This window comes from Ovis aries, chromosome 25 (genome assembly GCF_016772045.2).
Source record: "Ovis aries strain OAR_USU_Benz2616 breed Rambouillet chromosome 25, ARS-UI_Ramb_v3.0, whole genome shotgun sequence".
NCBI lineage: Eukaryota > Metazoa > Chordata > Mammalia > Artiodactyla > Bovidae > Ovis > Ovis aries.
The window spans coordinates 29,445,483-29,469,159 of record NC_056078.1 but is presented as its reverse complement, the minus strand read 5'-3'; the positions used below and the strand labels follow the sequence as shown (position 1 = coordinate 29,469,159).

Here is a 23,677-nt window from a genome sequence, read left to right as displayed (position 1 = left end):
TGGTAACACAGTATAGGCTACAGATGATATTTCACTGAGTTGGGGGAAAAGGGGATTATTCAATATACTGTACTAGGATAAGAATACAGCCTTTGGGGGGTAGGGGTGATTCTTTCCCCTTATACTTAAACCAAAAAAAATGTAAAACAAACAAACAAAACAAAACAGAAAGTTAGAAAATCCAGCGACTTCCAAAGGCAGATTTGCTTACGGCAAGAACACCAAATGCTATAAAGGAAAAATCTGATAGCTGTGACTTGATTTAAAGTTAAAATCATTACAAAGAGGCAAAGAAGCATGTGCATGCCAAAAGGGTGGCGAGAGGTCAGTATCCTTAATGTACAAAGCACTCTCAAAAATCAGTAAGAAAATAATATGCAAGGTTGTCGTAAGCATGGTGCTTCATAGAGTAATGCTCATACATATAAGGACTTCCCTGGTGGCTCAGTGGTAAAGAATTCACCTGCCAATGCAGGAGACACAGGAGATGCAGGTTCAATCCCTGGATCAGGAAGATGCCCTGGAGAAGGAAACGGCAACCCACTCCAGTATTCTTGCCTGGGAAATCTCACGGACAGAGGAGCCTAGAGGGCTACAGTCCATGTGGTCATGGAAGAGTTGGACACAACTTAGCAAACTAAACGAGAACACCACCACTACCAGTGTTCTCCCAGCAGGTTCAATTTCTGTTTCTCAATTTGACACCTTGGGCTTCCCAAGGTGGCACTAGTGGCACTAGTAATAAAGAATCCGCCAGCCAATGCAAGACACACAAGAGACGTGGGTTCAATCTCTGCTGGGTTAGGAAGATCCTCTGGAGTAGAAAATGGCAACCCACTCCGGTATTTCCGCCTGTAAAATTCCATGGACAGAGGATCCTGGCGGGCTACAGTCCATGGGGCCACAAAGAGATGGACATGATATAAGCAATAGTACACATATTCCTTTAATGTAAGTAAAGAACACTATAGTCTGTAAAGAGTAAGAATCAGCAGCACTCTGAAAGAACAAAAGAACTCTTCACTGGCTTTCAAATCTGCATGAAGGAGGCCACTCTTGATGTTATTAAAACTTCCTGTTCCTAGTGAGTATGCCGTATGTCTTTGAAGAAGGTATTCTTGCCATTCTCAACATACTGCTGAGGTACTTATGCAGTTCTAGCCCCTTTTGACCGACTCTAATAAGACACTTTAGCTTTGATCCTGTCTATCCAGTGTTAGTGGTAACAACATCATAGTCCCAAGAGCAGATTGTGAATCAAAAAACAATTTTTCAGGCATATCGATATCCCTGGTAGACCTACATTTTATCCCACCTGTATCTATCTACACTTACAATGAAATATTCAAAAGCAACGAACAATAAATGGTATTTTTTGCACAGTAATATCAGATAATTACAGAGTAGCACAAGATAATTAAAATGGACAGAATTGCGGGGGGGGGGGTGTGGAGATTAACATGCAGAGATTCCAAGGAGACTCTTATTAGTAGCGGAATTCTATCTTCATAAAAATGTTATTGGGCACCCACCATGGAATTACACACTTATTAATTCAATAAACTTCTATCAAGCTCTTATTATATCTAAAGTACTCTGTGAGGGAACACAATCTCAAATTAAGACCTCAAAGAGTTTATAGTCCAGTGGAGGAGGCAGCATGGAAACAGAAACAGTGAGCGTTATAAAAGATGTAGACACAAAATATTCTGAGATCATCAAGAAGTTTGGGGAGTAATGAGAAAGTCAAATAGAAAATGACAAATAAGCTGGTTCTTGAAGGCTGAAGATCTTATCAGTTTGAGAACAAGAGAAATAAAGTAAGTTATACACAAGAGAAACATATGGGCAAAAACACAGAGGGAAACTATGTCCATGGCTTACTCAGGGGATTAGTAAAACATGGGTTCTGTAATAGCATATTTTATAAAGGACCAGCAATCCATAACACGGAAAAGCAGGCTGCAATCACTGAGTTACATGACAAAAATGTTTTCTAGTAAGATAATTTTGGCAACAGTATCCAGAAAACTAACCAAAAAATATTGAGAGACAAATCACCATGGATCTATCATGTCTCTATAGGTCGTATCAGATTTTGTTCTCTCTTTTTAAGGATGTTAATATAACAAACAGTCTTCAAAGATAAAGATTGTGGCTTTATGTCAGGGTAAAGGTTGGGCAAGTTTCAGGGAGCATATTTAAAGATTCTGATTTCTTAAATTCAGGATTCTTCAATTGTGATGCAAACTCTGTGAACACAGCTTCCCCTCCACATTGCCTCTGTGATTGAGGAATCAAACAGAACTAATGGGAATAGAAACTTAATGCTGCCTGCATTGTTGTAAGTAAAAAAAAAAAAAAAAAAATCCTTTGTCTCTGACCCAGGAGCTTCTTGCCTTCTGTTAACAACTAAGAAGCTGTGGCAGACCAATTTGCTAGCCTGCAAGAGGTATAAAATCCAAGACATTTCACAGTTATTGACAAAGAGAAGAGGATGATCAGGAACAGGATACAGGAAGACCAATTAGCTGGCCACGCAGTACTGCAGAAAAGAGACAAGGATCTCACTCTCAAGAATTCTAAGGAAAGCAGGACACAGATATAAAAAAGGTTCTTTTGGAGGCAAAACGGATAAGACGAGGGACTGATTTTGAGTTCACGTGTGCTAAGTCACTGAAGTCGTGTCTGACTCTTTGTGACCCTATGGTCTTGTAGTACTCCAGACTCCCCTATCCATGGGATTCTCCAAGCAAGAATACTAGGGTGGGTTGCCTTGGTACCCCTCCAGGGAATTTCCTGACTCAGGGATCAAACCTGGATCTCTTACGTCTCCTGCCTTAGCACGCAGGTTCTTTACCACTAGCGCCACCTAGGAAGCCCCAAAGGACTGTTTAGTTACGGCAAATGAAGGGCAGTGTATGTTGAAACTGACTATAAAGGCTCTAAATGGATGACAAAGGGGGGGGGCGTTACATTAGTAATAGAGAAAAACTATATGCAGAGTACATCATGAGAAATGCTGGGCTGGAAGAAGCACAAGCTGGAATCAAGATTTCAGGGAGAAATACCAATAACCTAAGACATGCATACGACACCACCCTTATGGCAGAAAGTGAAGAGGAACTAAAAAGCCTCTTGAGAAAAGTCAAAGAGGAGAGTGAAAAAGTTGGCTTAAAGCTCAACTTTTAGAAAACTAAGATCATGGCATCTGGTCCCATCACTTCATGGCAAATAGTGGAAACAGTGTCAGACTTTACTTTTTTGGGCTCCAAAATCACTGCAGATGGTGACTGCAGCCATGAAATTAAAAGATGCTTACTCCTTGGAAGGAAAATTATGACCAACCTAGATAGCATATTCAAAAGCAGAGATATTACTTTGCCAGCAAAGGTTCGTCTAGTCAAGGCTATGGTTTTTCCAGTGGTCATATATGGATGTGAGAGTTGGACTGCGAAGAAGGCTGAGTGCCGAAGAATTGATGCTTTTGAACTGTGGTGTTGGAGAAGGCTCTTGAGAGTCCCTTGGACTGCAAGGAGATCCAACCAGTCCATCCTAAAGGAGACCAGTCCTGGGTGTTCACTGGAAGGACTAGTGCTGAGGCTGAAACTCCAATACTTTAGCCACCTCATGTGAAGAGTTGACTCACTGGAAAAGACCCTGATGCTGGGAGGGATTGGGGGCAGGAGGAGAAGGGGATGACCGAGGATGAGATGGCTGGATGGCATCACTGACTCAATGCACATGAGTTTGGGTGAACTCCAGGAGTTGGTGATGGACAAGGAGGCCTGGCGTGCTGCGATTCATGGGGCCGCAAAGAGTCGAATACAACTGAGCGACTGAACTGAACCGAACTGAACTGATATAAGAACACAGGATGAAGTACTATGTCAAAAAACTAGAAAAAGGTGAATTTCAACATATGGAATTAGGAGAACATTCATGTAGAATATCTACTGGTATATTGGAAAAACCAGTTTGTAGTACCACAAAAGGTCACAAATACTGAAAAAGCACTGAAAATTAGCTATTCTTGAAACAGTCTACAGACCCCTCAAAGACCCTGAAAACATGACAAGGTATTCACAAAGTCAATTCAAGTTTCAGACTATATGAAGATATTATCTGCATTTTTCACTATGCTGACATTTGCTTTTAAAGTGCAAATTGCAAATGACAGGTAAACTGCTGGTATCTAAGATAAATAAAGGAAGTGGAGCCACAGAACAGTAGTCACTGAATTCTTCACAACCTTGTGCTCATATAAAAAGATACCAATTTATTAAATGAACAGCATGGGTAATATATTCAATAATGTAATACCTCTGTATGGCGACAGATGTTAACTAGTCTTATCGCAGTGATCCTTTCATAATGCACAGAAACATCGACTCACTAAGCTGAGCACCAGGAACTAACATAGTGTTGCTGGACAGTCACAGGTACAAACTTGCGAGCATAACATGAGATGATGTTCACTGAAACTCAAAAGAAAAATAAAACTGATCTTCAAAATTACCATTTTTATTAAGCACTAGCCTTTAAATACACATCTTTTAAATGCACTGTTTAAGAAACTGGAAAAGTATGAATGAATAAAATGGTTTCCTAAGGAAAAACTCTTGTGATGTTGAGTTTCTACACGAACTAAATTGCTTTCTATAGAAAAAACTATTTTTAATTTAAATAATGATGGACAGACAAATGACAGTTACTAAAACTTGAGCATTTGGCAGATATATTCTTAAAAATGAAAAAAAGTAAGCCTGTCACATTAAAAAAAATAACTGTCAGGATTTATTCTTAATAATGAAATTTGAGCTTTCAACTGAAAATTATAATTGTATAAATCACATATTTACCACTGTGAGATTCCCAATACATAAAAGACTGTTTTCTTGAAACTAGGAGTGAAGTGATACTGACAAATGAGAGACATTTTAAAACATTTGAAAAATCTGGATAATTTAATGAATAAAAACTTTGCAAATGAACAATGCACCATAGTAAAAGTCACACATGGGAAGAATTTCTATACAAGGAGTTAAAAAGACTGGTGGATATATATATCTTTTAACACAATATCTTGTTGATATACAGTCAACACATACACAATTTATATTTAAAGTGAACAATTCAATAGCATTTGGTATATTCAGAGCTTGCAAGGATCACCACATCAATCTCAGAACATTTTCAACACCCTAAAAAGAATTCCACATCACTTAGTCACCATACCCCTAAACCCCCATTCCCACAAATCCTAGGAAACAACCAGTGTATTTTCTGTCACTATAAATATGCATATTTAGGAAATCTCACAGAAATGGAATCATAAAGTATGTGTACTTTTGTGAGCGGCTTTTTACACTTAGCGCAAAGTTTTCAAGATTCAGCCACATTGTAGCATGAGCATTTCATTTCTTTTTATTGACAATATTCTACGGTACAGATACTTCACATCTTGTTTATTTATTCCTCAATTGATGGACATGTGGTTTTCTCCCACTTTTTTGCTATTATGAATAACACTGCTATGAATATACATGTACAACTCTTTATGTAAAGATATATTTTCATCTCTCTTGGGTATATACCCGGAAATGTTGAGTCATATGATAATTCTAGTCTTTTGAGGAACTGGGAGACTCTATGCCAAACCAGCTTCACCATTTTGTAATCCTACCAGCTCAACATCCTCACCACAATTTTTATATATGGTGTGAGACAGGGTACGAGTCCATTTTACTGTATTTACCTTACCCAGCATCATTTGTTGAAAAGGCCATTCTTTCTCTGTTTCTTTTGATATTCTCGTGAGAAATCAATTAACTGTAAATTTCTTTCTGAACTCTAAAATCTGTGACAACTAGATCGGACAAAGGTACAAACATAATTCAATGGAGAAAGAATAGTTTTTAAGCAAATAGAGCTAGAATTACTAGACAGTTACATACAAAATTTCCATCCATTCCTCACCTGTAAAAAGAATACTTCAGAACAGATTATAGATCTAAATGTAAAACCCCTTACCAATGGATTCTTAAATGCACAGCTTTAATATAAAACTGACACTCTATAAATGCTAGTGGTATTATAATTTTTACCATTGGAAAATTAGCATTCCATACACAGATAAGAGTATACCATAATGACTGTAATTTTCCCCTATTGCTGAATGTTTACATTGTTTTCAGTCTGTTTTATTATAAAAACTCCCTTAACGTATTTACATAGTCCTTATTTAAATATCTAACTACTATTATAGGATACCAAAACTAGGAATTCCTGCATCCAAGATTATGCACATATAAAATTTTTAAAAATACTGCCAATTGCTCCACAACAAGGTATACCTAGTTTTCACTCCCATACAAAAGGGTATAAAAGTATCCTTTGCTTTTCAATCTCCCCACACTGAATTCTAATCAAATTATTTACAACTAAGTGATATGCAAATCTGGTGACTTCTCTTGTAACTTGCATTTTTATTGTTAACTGGATTGAGGTTTACTTATTAGCAATTCATATTTCTTCTTATATGAAATGAATGACTCATCATATCCTTTGTTTACTTTTTAAGTTGGGCTTTTCTTTTCTTAGTGATGCCAAAATGCTAAGAATTGTTTAAGACTTTAGGAACATTAATTCTTTGCGAGATAAATGTTGCAAATATTTTCATTTCATCTTTGTTTATGATGTATTTCACCTACTACTTTTTGAATTTAATGTAATTTAAGACTTACAGATTAGAAACAACAGTGAGACAACAGTGAGAAACTAACAGAGGACGATAAGCCAGTAATGGGTACAGACAGCTAAAAGTCAACACGAACAAAGAGTGCTATTTATTTGTCTTGAAAGCCAACGTAAGAAAGTTTTAAAACTGAGGAACTAATCAACAAATGAAATAACCTTGAGTGGGTCAATCAGAATTCATACTTTTAAATAGTCTCTGGTTTCACCAATTATATTATTACTGATTTCTGTAAAAAATAAATAAATAATGTTTGCAAAGAGAGATAAAGGTTGAAATCTTAAAAGTGGGTAAAGCAGTGGTGATAATGAACATAAACTCTTCTACCTAGACTAGGGGTAGTGAAGGGAAGGTGGAAAGGTAACAATTTGCTGTTTCAGAGAATGAGAAAGAAACTGGAATAGAACCTAAAAAATAAAATTATATAAACAGGTTTGAAGACAATGAGGAGAGAATGTAAAAAAGTTGAAACCTGATGATTTCTGTTATATATGTTGAGAAGGATATGAAGTAACTTGCTGAGAATAGTTCAGTTCAGTTCAGTCGCTCAGTCGTGTCCGACTCTTTGCGACCCCATGAATTGCAGCACGCCAGGCATCCCTGTCCATCACCAACTCCCGGAGTTCACTCAGACTCACGTCCATCGAGTCCATGATGCCATCCAACCATCTCATCCTCTGTCGTCCCCTTCTTCTCCTGCCCCCAATCCCTCCCAGCATCAGACTGTTTTCCAATGAGTCAGATGTTCACATGAGGTGGCCAAAGTACTGGAGTTTCAGCTTCAGCATCATTCCTTCCAAAGAAATCCCAGGGTTGATCTCCTTCAGAATGGACTGGTTGGATCTCCTTGCAGTCCAAGGGACCCTCAAGAGTCTTCTCCAATACCACAGTTCAAAAGCATCAATTCTTCGGCACTCAGCCTTCTTCACAGTCCAACTCTCACATCCATATATGACCACAGGAAAAACCGTAGCCTTGACTAGATGGGCCTCAGTCAGCAAAGTAATGTCTCTGCTTTTGAATATGCTGTCTAGGTTGGTCATAACTTTTCTTCCAAGGAGTAAGCGTCTTTTAATTTCATGGCTGCAGTCACCATCTGCAGTGATTTTGGAGCCCAAAAAAATAGTCTGACACTGTTTCCACTGTTTCCCATCTATTTCCCATGAAGTGATGGGGCCGGATGCCATGATCTTCATTTTCTGAATGTTGAGCTTTAAGCCAACTTTTTCATTCTCCTCTTTCACTTTCATCAAGAGGCTTTTTAGTTCCTCTTCACTTTCTGCCATAAGGGTGGTGTCATCTGCATATCTGAGGTTATTGATATTTCTCCCGGCAATCTTGATTCCAGCTTGTGTTTCTTCCAGTCCAGTGTTTCTCATGATGTACTCTGCATAGAAGTTAAATAAGCAGGGTGACAATATACAGCCTTGACGTACTCCTTTTCCTATTTGGAACCAGTCTGTTGTTCCATGTCCAGTTCTAACTGTTGCTTCCTGACCTGCATACAGATTTCTCAAGAGGCAGGTCAGGTGGTCTGTATTCCCATCTCTCTCAGAATTTTCCACACTTTATTGTGATCCACACTGTCAAAGGCTTTGACATAGTCAATAAAGCAGAAATAGATGTTTTTCTGGAACTCTCTTGCTTTTTCCATGATCCAGTGGATGTTGGCAATTTGATCTCTGCTTCCTCTGCCTTTTCTAAAACCAGCTTGAACATCAGGAAGTTCACGGTTCACATATTGCTGAAGCCTGGCTTGGAGAATTTTCAGCATTACTTTACTAGCATGTGAAATGAGTGCAATTGTGCAGAAGTTTGAGCATTCTTTGGCACTGCCTTTCTTTGGGATTGGAATGAAAACTGACCTTTTCCAGTCCTGTGGCCACTGCTGAGGTTTCCAAATTTGCTGGCATATTGAGGGCAGCACTTTCACAGTATCATCTCTTAGGATTTGAAATAGATCAACTGGAATTCCATCACCTCCAGTAGCTTTGTTCGTAGTGATGCTTTCTAAGGCTCACTTGACTTCACATTCCAGGATGTCTGGCTCTAGATGAGTGATCACACCATCGTGATTATCCGGGTCGTGAAGATCTTTTTTGTACAGTTCTTCTGTTTATTCTTGCCATCTCTTCTTAATATCTTCTACTTCTGTTAGGTCCATACCATTTCTGTCCTTTATTGAGCCCATCTTTGCATGAAATGTTCCCTTGGTATCTCTATGTTAAAGGAGATTAAGAGAGATTTAAACAAACATGAGGGCTTCTCCTGTGGCTCAGCTGGTAAAGAATCTGCCTGGAATGTGGGAGACCTGGTTTTGATCCCTGGGTTGGGAAGATCCCCTGGAGAAGGGAAAGGCTACCCACTCCAGTATTCTGGCCTGGAGAATTCCATGGACTGTGAAGTCCATAGGGTTGCAAACAGCTGGACACAACTGAGCGACTTTCACTTCAAACAAACACAAAGGGAATGACAGATGGGAGTAGAAACTCAAAGTGTTGTGGATACAGACATGTCTGAGTCCTTTAAAATGCCTAGAAAATGCTTGCATATGGACAGATTCAATGAATACATATAAAATATGACAAGATTTTTGAAAATGAAAAAATATACATGCTTCAAGAAAATTACCTTTTATATGACTTTTTAATGGAAAATTTTCATACAAATCAGTATACACTAATATGATAATTATACAGTGACAAGATTTCCAAAGAAGAACTTATAGTTCTATTTGATTTAATTTCTATAGAATCAGATTAAAACTTTCATACTAATGGGTTGGCAAACTGATGAAGTGGCACCTATTAAAATTTATATTTGTAGTATAGGATCAAATTTGTAAATATCACTAAAAATGGAATTTTTAATTTATCAAGACATATAATTTTTAATACATAACCACAGAATTAAAAATCTTATGATATGAAGTACAACAAATTTTTAATCAAGATTATATCTAAACTATATTACTAATAATAATTGTCAATGAATCCTTTGCATAATAAAATCAAAAGTAAGAAGTACTAAAATTGCTAATTAATGTTAAAGATTATATTTAAACAGAGTTAGAATAAAGACTTTAAATGTATTCAGCTCTTAAACATGCACTGAAAATGATATTTTTATTTAAGAAACTAACACCGAGAAGAAATTAGGTGAGGATTACATAGGAACTCTCCCGTATTACTCTAAAAATTTTCTATAAATCTAAAATTACTCCAAATGAGAAGTCTACTCTCCTACTACTGTTGGTGGGAATGTAAGGTGGTGCAGTGACTACAGAGAACAGTATAGAGGTTCTCTAAAAAAATTAAAACAGAGCTACCGTGTGAGCTAGCAATCCTACTCCTGGGCATACATCTGAAGTAAACCATGGCTCAAAATGATACACAGATCCCCATGCTGGTTGCATTGCCATTTACAATATCCAAGACACAAGAGCAACCTAAAAGTCTATCAACAGATGAAAGGATAAAGAAGATATGATACTTACATATAATATAATATACTCAGTCATTAAAAAGAATGAAATTATGCCATTTGCAGTAAAATGGATGAACCTGGAGATTACCATACTAAGTGAAGTAAGTCAGACATCAGAACACAAGTATCCTAAGATACTCTTAATATGAAAAATCTTAAAAAATGATACAAACTTATTTGCAAAACAGAAACAGAATCACAGACTTAAGAGAATCAACCTATGCTTATGGTAGGAAAAGATGGGGATAGGGATAGATTAGATTGGGAATTTGGGACTGACATACACACACTACTACATTTCAAATAGATAACCAATAAGGATTAGTCCTGAATATTCACTGGAAGGACTGATGTTGAAGCTGAAACTCCAATACTTTGGCCACCTGATGCAACGAGCTGACTCATTTGAAAAGACTCTGATGCTGGGAAAGACTGAAGGCGGGAGAAGGGGACGACAGAGGATGAGACAGTTGGATGGCACCACCGACTCAATGGACATGGGTTTGAGTAAACTCCAGGAGTTGGTGATGGACAGGCAGGCCTGGCATGCCGCAGTCCATGGGGTCACAAAGAGTCGGACACAACTGAGTGAGTGAACTGAACTAAAGGAAATACTATATAGCAAAGGGAACTCTGCTCAAATATTCTGTAATAACCTAAATGAGAAAAGAACTTGAAAAAACCAGATATATGTACATGTATAACTGAATCACTTTGCTGTACACCTGAAACTAACACTGTAAATCAATTAAGTCCCATAAAAAATAATTTCTATAAAAGTTTATTTGAAAAAACTAAATATAAAATTACTTTATTTTTTTAATTTTTACCTTAAAATAATTTTATACTTAAAGAAAACTTACAGAAATAATGCAAAGAATTCTCATATACCCTTCATGTTATATTAATATACTATAATAAAATTAATATTATATAACAATAATAAAATGATCACAATCATGATATTGCTTTCTTGTTTTGAAGTCATTATTCTGCGAATCAAAAAAATCTTCTCTGTGTCATAAACTATTTTTCGGCAAAATTTTGACATGGTTTGTTGATTTTCAACTCAAGTGATAAATAAAAGGATACATTTTTATTTGAAAGCAGGATAAAAAATAAGAGTAGTGTTTTCATTTAGCAATTGCAGTTGACCCTTGAACAACACAGGTTGGAACTGCATGCTAAGTCGCTTCAGTTGTGTCAGACTCTGTGCGACCCCACAGATGGGAGCCCACCAGGCTCCCTCGTCCCTGGGATTCTCCAGGCAAGAACACTGGAGTGGGTTGCCATTGCATCACTTCCAGTTGTATCCGAAAATAGTGAAGTTGTGAAAGTGAAAGTGAAGTCGCTCAGTCGTGTCTGACCCTCAGCGACCCCATGGACTGCAGCCTACCAGGCTCCTCCGCCCATGGGATTTTCCAGGCAAGAGTACTGGAGTGGGGTGCCATTGCCTTCTCCAGTACTACACTATAGTTTTTAACATAGGATGATTAAAGTCATCCAAATTTAACTCAGATGACCATTATATCTACTACAGTGGGCAAGAATCCCTCAGAAGAAATGGAGTAGCCCTCAAAGGCAACCAAAGTGTCCAAAATGCAGTACTTGGGTGCAGTTTCAAAAACAACAGAACGATCTCTGATCATTTCCAAGGCAAATCATTCCACATCACAGTAATCCAAGTCTATGCCCCAACCACTAATGCCAAAGAAGCAGAAGATGAATAGTTCTATGAAGACCTACAAGACCTTCTAGAACTGACACTCAAAACATATGTCCTTTTCATCATAAGGGACTGGAATCCCAAAGTAGGAAGTGAAGAGCCTGGAATAACAGGAAAATTTAGCCTTGTAATACAAAAAGAAGCAGGGCAAAGGATAACAGAGTTCTGCCAAGAGACCACACTGGTCATAGCAAACACCCTCTTCCAACAACACAAGAGACGACTATACACATGGACATCACCAGATGGTCAATACCAAAATCAGATTGATTATATACTTTGCAGCTGAAGATGGAGAAGATACAGACGATACAGTCTTCAAAAACAAGACCAGGAGCTGACTGTGCCTCAGATCATGAACTCTTATTGCCAAATTCAGATTTAAATTGAAGAAAGTAGGGAAAACCACTAGACCATTCAGGTATGACCTAAATCAAATCTCTTACAAATATACAGTGGAAGTGAGAAATAGATTCAAGGGATTAGATTTGATAAAAGTTCCTAAAGAACGATGGATGGAGTTTCATGACATTGTACAGGAGGCGGTGATCAAGACTATCCCCAAGAAAAAGAAATGCAAAAAGGCAAAATGGTTGTCTGAGGAGGCCTTACGAAAATAAGGCGTCCTTATTTGTACAGGAAAAGAAGAGAAGTGAAGCAAAGGAAGAAGGAAAGATATATCTATTTGAATGCAGAGTTTTGAAGAACAGCAAGGAGAGATAATAAAGCCTTCCTCAGTGATCAGTGACAAGAAATAGAGGAAAACAAGAGAATGGGAAAGACTAAAGATCTCTTGAAGAAAATTAGAGATACCAAGGGAACAGTTCATGCAAAGATGGACTCAATAAAGAATAGAAACGGTATGGACCTAACAGAAGCAGACGATATTAAGAAGAGGTGGCAAGAATACACAGAAGAACTATACCAAAAAAATCTTCAGGATCCAGATAACAACAATGTTGTGATCACTCACCTACAGCCAGACATCCTGGAGTGTGAAGTCTAGTGGGCCTTAGACAAACAAAGTTAGCGGAGGTGATGGAATTCCAGTTGAGCTACTTTCAAATCTTAAAAGATGCTGCTTTGAAAGTGCTATACTCAATATGCCGGCAAATTTGGAAAATTCTGCAGTGGCCACAGGACTGGAAAAGGTCAGTCTTCATTCCAATCCCAAAGAAAGGCAACACTAAAGAATGTTCTAACTACTGCACAATTGCACTCATCTTACACGCTAGCAAAGTAATGCTCAAAATTCTCCAAGTGAGGCTTCAACAGTATGTAAACTGAGAACTTTCTGATGTTCAGACTGGTTTAGAAGAGGCACAGAAACCAGAGATCAAACTGCCAACATCCACTAGATCACAGAAAAAGCAAGAGAGTTCCAGAAAAACATCTACTTATGCTTCATTGACCACGCCAAAGCCTTTGACTGTGTGGATCACAACAAACTGTAGAAAATTCTTCAAGAGATAAGAATACCAGACCATGTTACCTGTCTCCTGAGAAATCTGTACGCAGGTCAAGCAGCAACAGTTAGAACCAAACGTTTAACAATGGACTGGATCCAAATTGGAAAAGGAGCACATCAAGGCTATATACTGTCATCCTGTTTATTTAACTTATATGCAGACTGTATCATGTGAAATGTCAGATTGGATGATGCACAAGCTGGAATCAAGACTGCAGGGAGAAATGATCAATAACTTCAGACATGCAGAAGACACCACCCGTATGGCACTAAGTGAAGATGAACTAAAGACACTCTTAATGAAAGGAAAAGATGAGAGTGAAAACGCTGGCTTAAAACTCAACATTCAAAAAACCTAAGATCATGACATCTGGTCACATCATGGGAAATAGATGGGGAAACAGTGGAAACAGTGGCTGACTTTATTTGTTGGGCTCCAAAATCACTGCAGATGGTGATTGCAGCCATGAGATTAAAAGACGCTTACTCCTTGGAAGGAAAGTTGTGACCAACCTAGACCAGCATATTAAAACGCAGAGACATTACTTTGCCAACAAAGGTCCATCTGGTTGAAGCTATGATTTTTCCAATAATTGTGTATGAATGTGTGAGTTGGACTATAAAGAAAGCTGAGCGCCAAAGAATTGATGCTTCTGAACTGTGGTGTTGAAGACTATTAAAAGTCCCTTGGACTGCAAGGAGATCCAACCAGTCCATCCTAAAGGAAGTCAGTTCTGAATATTCACTGGAAGGACTGATGCTGAAGCAGAAACTCCAATATTTTGGCTACCTGATTCGAAGAACTGCCTCACTGGAAAAGACCCAGATGCTGGGAAAGACTGAAGGCAGGAGAAGGGGACAACACAGGATGAGATGGTCGAATGGCATCACTGACTCAATGCACATGATTTTGAGCAAGTTCTGGGAGTTGGTGATGGACAGGGAAGCTGCAGTCCATGGGGCTGCAAACAGTTGGACATGACTGAGCAACTGAACTGCACTGAACAGACAGTCCTACACAATCCACTGTTGGTATACATCCAGGGTAATGGAGAGTTAACTATAAAGTTATAGCTGAAGGACTGGCAAGCCTAACCCCTAAATGTTCAGGGTCAACTATTCATCAACTTTCTAAAATGTATTCCTATGCTAGAATTCAGTATCCTCCAAGTGGATGAACAACGAAGTATTTACATAAATTATATAATACTTTAACACTAATCTTCATTAGAATTTCTAAAAAGAAAAGCTACCATTTCCAAAAGTACTACAGAGAGAGCTAAGTGTGAGTTTGGTGACCAGGAATTTGAAGTAGGACCCATGCATTTAACAGTGCTGTGATTTGCATTCAAGTATCTCAATACCAAGGAATAGACTGGCAGATACTAAGTTAGACTGACCTAGGGTTGGTGGCTAAGCATGGTGAAATAAAAGAACACAAAAAGTGAGACAACGTGTTTACATAAGTTTGAGAGAAACTTAAGTGTACTCAAATGCACTAAGGGCAGTGAAATGCCAGATTTGGGAGCACTGACACGTAGAGGTACAAGGGCTAGGAAAATTCTATATCAGCACAGAAAATGAGTCATAGATCTCATATATAGAACTGTAGGGATGACAATTTACAGCACTGACAGAGAATTATTTTAAAAGAATGAAGTTCAACAAACTCTGAAAGGAGAAGATGGATGGTTTCTACCAGTGAAATCATCCCTTGCCTTCTGATTGGGAAACTAGACAGATCTTTACAAGTTACAAGAAAATTCATTTAAATGCCTTTAGACTTCAAAAATACAAAAAAGAAAATATTAAAATGTGCATTTTTCCTGCTTCTGTTTGATCAATAGGAAATATACAATTTTAAAAATAATTGCCAAAAGAGGGGAAATGTTAAAATTTTCTTGAAAAGGTATGTTAGGACAGCATCACCATTTCCCAACATTTTACACTGTTTTTCAAATAATGCCTAGTACTATTACCTTGAACTGAAAGTACTAAGATATTCATAAAAATTTTTTATTTCTTCAAAAAAGTAAGGTATGTGATTTGAAAGTATTTTAAAAGTAAAAAACTATATTCTAAAACAATGTTATTAAGAAATACTAATTATTCAATAGATGCCTGCTCACTCAATATAGAAGATCTGAAGCATATGTACAAAATCATGCTGGGACTGAATATCATCATTATTCTGAGGAGAGCAAGGAAAAAAAAAACTAACAGTGTTAAGTGATGTAGAATATTCATTTAAATATGAATGGAATTTTTACTAAAATACAGAGAATACATAGAAGAACTATACAAAAAAGATCTTTATAACCAGGATGTGTGATCATTCACCTACAGCCAGACATCCTGGACTGTAAAGTCAAGTGGGCCTTAGGAAGCATCACTACAAACAAAGCTAGTGGAGGTGTTAGAATTCCAGTTGAGCTGGAATTCAAAACGATGATGCTGTGAAAGTGCTACACTCAATACGCTAGCAAATTTGGAAAACTCAACGTGGCCACAGGACTGGAAAAGGTCAGTTTTCATTCCAATCCCAAAGAAATGCAATGACAAAGAATGCCCAAACTACCACACAATTGCAGTCATCTCACATGCTAGCAAATTAATGCTCAAAATTCTCCAAGCAGCTGGATTTAGAAAAGGCACAGGAACCAGAGATCAAACTGCCAACATCCGATGGATCATAGAAAAGGCAAGAGAGTTCGAGAAAAACATCTACTTCTGCTTTGTTGACTATGCCAAAGCCTTTGACTGTGTGGACCACAAGAAACTCTGGAAAATTCTTGAAGAGATGGGAATACCAGATCACCTTACATGCCTCATGAAAAATCTATATACAGGTCAAGAAGCACCAGTTAGACCAGACATGGAACAACTGAAGCTCCAATACTTTGGCCACCTGATATGAAGAGCTGACTCATTAGAAAAGACCCTGATGCTGGGAAAAATTGAAGGCAGGAGGAGAAGGGGACAACAGTGGGTGAGATGGTTGGATGGCATCACTGACTTGATGGACATGAATTTGAGCAAGCACCAGGAGACGGTGATGAGCAAGGTAGCCTGGCATGCTGCAGTCCATGGATTTGCAAAGAGTTGGACATAACTGAGCAAATGAACTGACTGATTATAAATGTCCCATTTATCAGATAAGTTAAGGACTTAGTTAACAAATGATCACGGGACACTTAATAACAAAAAATACAGTATAAAATATAGGCAACTACTACTTAAAGAGTTATAATTCTTCATTAAGTTAACTTTTAACAACTAGAATCCCAGGAATCAACTGATATCAAAAATTACCAATTAACAGACACCCCAAAAAGTCTATTATTCAGAGAAGCGGTTTCTAGGAAAAGTAGAAAAAAATGGAATATTTGTTTCCAAATAATTTATTGCCCATTTCTAAGAAATAATTGGTACATGCTGAAAATTCCCTGAGAGCTAAGAAACACACCTTATTAAAAGATGAAATTAAACAAAAACCACAAACCAAAAAACACAAAACAAACAAAAAGATGTAATTAGTCTCCAGAAATTACATGCACTGACACAGAACAGAGTCTCAAATTAAGCTTGTAAAGTAAGCCCTTTAGATAAAGCAGAAAAATGCTATATGCAAAAACCTTTCATTTGGAAAGCGCATGCGAGTGCAAAGTCACATCAGTCGTGTCTCTCTCTTGGTGACGCTATGGACAATAGCTCACCAGGCTCCTCTGTCCATGGGATTCTCCAGGCAAGAATACTGGAGTAGGGTGCCATTACCTTCTTCAAGGGATCTTCCTTCCTGAATCTGCATCCCTAAGGTCTCCTGCATTGGCAGGTGGATTTTTTACCACTAACACCACCTATGAAGCCATTGGAAAGTAGTAGATTTCAGGTTTGTTTCATCTTCGAAAAATTTGGAGGTAACACAAAAAACATTAACAGATATACGTTCTCTCTTGTAAAACCCAATCTCTTTCATACATTTAGCTTTATGGCTAAACCTTCCAGTTCTATCAGAATGTAAGTTAAAATAAATATACGATCTTTGAAAATGGGGATGTTAGAAATCTAATCTGAAACATTCAGAAAGTCAAGGGAAACTATCTTTGGAGTGGTGGTGGTAGATAAAACTTCAGATTATACATTTTCCTTGCCAAATTGAAAAGTAACAATTGCTAATATATACATTTCATTGTGAATTAACTTTTCATCATGATCTGTTGCTTGAAAAGCAAACACTATGATTTAAAATACTAGGTAATCAGTAAAGGTACCCTCAACAGTTTAGCATATCTCCATGATAATAAATACAAGCTTATTTTCAAATTACCTCAAAATTACTCTATATGGTCTTCAAAAATATTAATCAAAGATTCTTATATTCACATAAGAATGACTGCAAAAAACACACTTATACCTTTTATTCACATTTATACCTGATGGTCAACTGAAACATTAACCTGCTATAAGTTTATTACATACTCACAGGAAAGCAAATAATATTTTTTAAAAAGAGAAAGTACTAAACAACAGAGAATATCAGCAATTACTTCAGCACTAACCAATGACTACTAGTTAACAGACAAAGGAAATTATACCCTTTTCGTAACTGCTCATTAAGGTATGAAGAAATGCTAGGTGGAAATATTCTATATTAAAATTTTCAAAAAGTCAAAGCACAAGCTGGAGTCAAGACTGCCGGGAGAAATATCAATAACCTCAGATATGCAGATGACACCACTCTTATGGAAGAAAGTAAAGAGGAACTAAAGAGCCTCTTGATGAAAGTGAAAGAGGAGAGTGAAAAAGTTGGCTTAAAGCTCAACATTCAGAAAATGAAGATCATGGCATCTGGTCCCATCACTTCATGGAAAATGGATGGGGTTATTTTTTGGGCTCCAAAATCACTGCAGATGGTGACTGCAGCCATGAAATTAAAAGACGCTTACTCCTTGGAAGGAAAGTTATGACCAACCTAGATACCATATTCAAAAGCAGAGACATTACTTTGCTGACTAAGGTCTGTCTAGTCAAGGCTATAGTTTTCCAGTAGTCATGTACGGATGTGACAGTTGGACTGTGAAGAAAGCTGAGCACCGAAGAATTGATGCTTTTGAATCAATCATTGATGCTGTGGTATAGGAGAAGACTCTTAAAAGTCCCTTGGACTGCAAGAAGATCCAACCAGTCCATTCTAAAGGAGACCAGTTCTAGGTGTTCTTTGGAAGGAATGATGCTAAAGCAGAAACTCCAGTATTTTGGCCACCTCATGCGAAGAGTTGACTCATTGGAAAAGACTCTGATGCTGGGAGGGATTGGGGGCAGGAGAAGAAGGGGACGACAGAGGATGAGATGGCTGGATGGCATCACTGACTCGATGGACGTGAGTCTGAGTGAACTCTGGGAGCTGGTGATGGACAGGGAGGCCTGGCGTGCTGCGATTCATGGGGTCGCAAAAAGTCGGACACGACTGAGCAACTGAACTCAACTGAACTGGATATTTTAGTATTAAGATGAAAAAACAATTTGCTGCATCTTAAGGACAGAGAGTCCAGAAATGCTGGTAATATTCAAGGAACTATTTAAAATGATAAAGTGATAGTTGCTCAGTCGTTTTTTATTCTTTGTGAGGCATAAACTATAGCCTGCCAGGCTCCTCTGTCAATGGAATTCTCCAGGGGAGACTATTGGATTTGGTGGGCCATTTTCTTCTCCAGCGGATCTTTCCCACCCAGGGATAGAACTGGGGTCTCCTGCATTGCTGGCAGATTCTTATCATTTCAGCCACCAGGGAAGTTCCATTTAAAACGAGACCATAATAATAAAGAACTTCTAAGGTCAAAATGTAAACTCTTCTTTGATGATCATTAAATCCAGAAATATCTTGGATCTGATCATTTAAAAGGTATTTCTGAGTCAAAAACAGAAGACAATCAGCCTAATAATTATCCCAAAGAAAATATATAAATGGCCAACAACTGCATAAAAAGATGTTCAATACCATCAGTCATTAGAGAAATAACACAGTGATGAAATACCACTGTATGTACAAGACTGGTTATAATTTTAAAGAAAAAAAGAAAAGAAAGGGTGAGGGGATAAATTCTGGCAAGGATCTGTACAAACTGGAACCCTTAATACATTTCTGGTGAGAATGTACATTGTTGTTGCCACTGTGGAAAGAGTTTGGTAGTTCCTCAAGAAGCGCAGATTTACCAAACGAGCCATCAATTAAATCCCTGCAGGTATATACTCAAATGAATAAAAAAGAGGCATTCAAACGCTGTGGACAACCCAAATGTTCATGAACAGGATACAGCCACATAATGGAATTATTATTCAGTTACAGAAAGGAATCAAGTGCTAATACATATGACAATCTACATAAATCATAAAAATATTATTACATATAAGTAAAGGAAGCCAAATAAAAAAGGTCATATAAAGCAATGATTTCATTTACATGAAACATTCAGAAATGGCAAATCCATTGTAACAGATAAACTGTCTGTGTTTGTCAGGGGCTGACAGGAGGGAATGATAACGACTGCTTTCATTCAGGGGTTTCCATTTGGATTGGTAAAACACATCCTAGAACTAGACACGGAGTATGGTTGCACAGTATTGTGAATTAAGTACATTCTACTGAATTGTACACTTTAAATGATTTATTTTATGTTATGTGGATTTTACTTCAGTGAAAAAGGAACACACACAAAAAGGAAAGACTCTTTATCCTGTTAACGTTACCCACTGAAGCATTCTAAAGAAGCAACATCACAAAATTTGTCTTTTAGTAGGGTTTTCAGTAGCTCTATAGAACACAAATTGGTGGAGAGACAAACAGCTGTAGTGAGAACAGAGGGAAATCATCCTATAATTGAGTAAAGAACAAACGAGAGTAAGGGAGGAAGGAGTATCAGAGAGAGATAGAGGGGAACAGTGAAACCCAGGGGAGACTTTTCAAGACTGCCACGCAGATGAAGGAGAGGAAATCACAAACAGTGCCTGTGACACTCCAGCTTAGTGTCAGAATATGTCAGAAAATGAGCTGGAATTCATTTGTTAAGGGGCCATAAGAACCCAAGAGAAAACAGTGGGTAAAGATTTAAGCAGAAGGAAAGAAACACTACAAGAATTAAAAGAAGATCCAGCTATGGAAAAGGAGGGAGAGGAGCCAGAAAAGGAAGAAAACCTAGGGAACAGGTATCACAGAAGCGAAGCCAGAGGGGACAAAAGCTTCAAACTGGTGGTAGGGTCAACACTGATAAATGAGTTAAATGAGATGAGAACTATAAAGTATTCAGTGGATTAGATGACCAAATCATAATCAGTGGCTCCTACTACCTCAGTTTCAGAGAATTTGGTAAGTACAATAAAGAGATAAAGAAGTATAGACTACATTTTCAAGAATTTCAACTGAAAAGGAAACTAGATAGATAAGGCAGATTTTGGAGAGAGATTTTCTTATTTTATATTGGGATGGGAGAGAAATTAAGCACATTTATAACAAAGATAGTGAAGACCAGGGAGGGGATAAGATTTGAAGGCAGACTCAAGGATGAGAAGAAAAGCACAAATGAAGGATATCAGATATAAAATGAAAGTAGAATAACTAATTCTCAAATATTAGATAGAAACAATAAAATAAAGATATGGATGCAGTTAAGCGTGACTACATAACAAGACACTGAAAACACTTCTTGAAAGCCAAAATAGTTGCTTAGTTGAGAAGCTGGGAAGGTATCTCCTGGTAGGGGGATAAGAGACTGGGTAGATGTGAGGATAGGAAAAAATTATTAACATAAAATCTAGAGAAAATAAGAGAGAATGCTAAAAGCAAATTAAAGAACTGAAAAGAAGTTCCACCACCTACACTGTTGCTGAGAATGTAAACTGGTGCAGCCACTTACATGTAATGGGGAACTTTACAAAGGTTACTTAAAAAACTAAGAAGAGAGTTGCCATATAATCCTGCAATCCTACTCCTGGGAATATATCTAGGAAAACTCTTCCTTAAACACCGCTATGTTCACAGCAGCACTCTTTAGAGTAACTAAGGGTGGCTTAGTCATTCAAGAACTTGCCCACAGTGCAGGAGACCCACGTTCGATCCCTGGGTTGGTCGATTCCCTGAAGAAGGGAATGGCTACTCACTCCGGTCTTCTTGCCTAAAGATTTTCATGGACAGAGGAGCCTGGCGAGTTACAATCCACGGGGCTGCAAAGAGTCAGACACGAGTGAGCCACTAACAAGATGTGGAAGTAACCTAAATGTCCAGGAAGTAAGTCAGATAGAGGAAAGCAAATATTACATGATGTCACTTATTTGTGGAATTTTAAAAGATGATACAAATGAACTTACTTACAAAACAGAAATAGGCACACAGACATAGAAAATAAGCTTATGGTCACCAACAGGATAAATCAAGAGTTTGGAATTAACTTCTATACACAGCTACATAGAAAACAAGCAAAGAACAAGGATCTACTGTATAACACAGAGAACTATATCCAGTATGCTGTGATAAACTATAATGGAAAAGAATCTAAAAAAGAATATATATAATAAATAAATTTTATTTATATAATCACTTTGATGTACACTTGAAACTAACACAACATTGTAAATTAATAACTAAATTAAAAAAAGAAAGAAAAGACATTTCAGTAACTTAGTTTGGAAAACTGAGTTACTCTGCCTATTTACAAAGAGCATGGCTTTATACAAACTTCTACTCATCACTGGAATCAAGATTGCTGGGAGAAATATCAATAACCTCAGATATGCAGATGATACTACTCTAAAGGCAGAAAGTGAAGAGAAACTATTAATAAAGAGCCTCTTGATGAGGGTGAAAGAGGAGAGTTAAAAAGCTGGCTTGAAACTCAATATTAAACAAGACTATGGCATCCGGTCCCATCATTTCATGGCAAACAGAAGAAGAAAAAGTGCAAGTAGTGACAGGTTTTCTTTTCTTGAGCTCCAAAATCACTACAGGTGGTGACTGCAGCCATGAAATTGAAAGATACTTGGTAAGGCAAACGGGCTTCGGCGGCTCCTTGGCGGGTGGCAGCAGTGGTTGTAGCGCTTCCTCCTGGCCTTGTTAATGTCGGGGCCAGGCCCAGGGAAGATGACGCCCTAGAGCCCGGCCTTTCCTGGGGCAGGGGTGGGAGGGGACGGGGTGGGGACCAGCCATGTCAGAGGTGACTCGAAGTCTGCTGCAGTGCTGGGGCGCCAGTTTTAGGAGAGGCAGAAGATCTGACGAAGCTAGAACCAACCCTTAAGAATATTCTTACATATAATAAAGAATTCCCATTTGATGTTCAGCCTGTCCCTTTAAGAATTTTAGCACCTGGTGAAGAAGAGAATTTGGAATTTGAAGAAGATGAAGAAGAGGGTGGTGCTGGAGTAGGGTCTCCTGATTTCATTCCTGCCAGAGTTCACAGTACTTTATTACCAAGGTTGCCATCAGAACCAGGAATGACGTTACTATCAGAATTGAGAAAACTGGCCTGAAAGATGCCAGGCAATACACTGATCCCTATATCACAGTTAGGGTGAAAGACCTAAATGGCATAGACTTAACTCCTGTGGCTTCAAGAAAAGAAGACACATATGCTCATTTCAATGTAGACACTGAGCTCTAGAAGCATGCTGAAAAATTAACCAAAGGTGCAGCTATTTCTTTTAATTCTAACACTACAAGCCTAAAGAAAGGTTTACCAGCACCGAGAGTTGTGCCTTCATGGAGATGGACGAAATTAAACCTGGGTCAATTGTAATAGAACTATACAAGAAACCCACTGACTTTAAAAGAAAGAAATTGCAGTTATTGACCAAGAAACCACTTTATCTTCATCTGCATCAAACTTTCCACAAGAAATGCTCCTGACATGAGCATCCTAGAACTTCTGTGAATCTCACCACTCCACAGAATCCATCATAGCTCTGTGTAGCATACGCACCCCTCAACAGGCAGGAAGCAAGCCGGACACAGGTCGGCAGACCAGAGTGAGTTCATTACAAGCTTTAGCACAGAATTCAAAGTGCAGCATCACTGACAAAACAGCCTCTTTCGGATATAGGCTTCTTGTAGGTCTTGAAACATTTTCACTTTCTTGTTAATTGTGCAATTAATAGTCTCTTTTCTAACCTACCACTACTCCCTCCCTGCTTCCTGGAACAACACTGTTGTGGGCGGGATGTTCTTGTCTTCGAACGTAATACAGCAATAAGAATG

General features: G+C 38.0%; 1 protein-coding gene and 1 pseudogene across 2 annotated transcripts in view; one reads left to right on the top strand and one right to left on the bottom strand.

Moving 5' to 3' along the window:
* Positions 1-23,677, bottom strand: part of ADK (adenosine kinase) — a 544,106-nt gene that overhangs the window by 303,835 nt on the left and 216,594 nt on the right. The gene's annotated exons all lie outside the window — the stretch shown is intronic.
* Positions 1,091-23,374, top strand: LOC114110782 (axin interactor, dorsalization-associated protein-like; annotated as a pseudogene).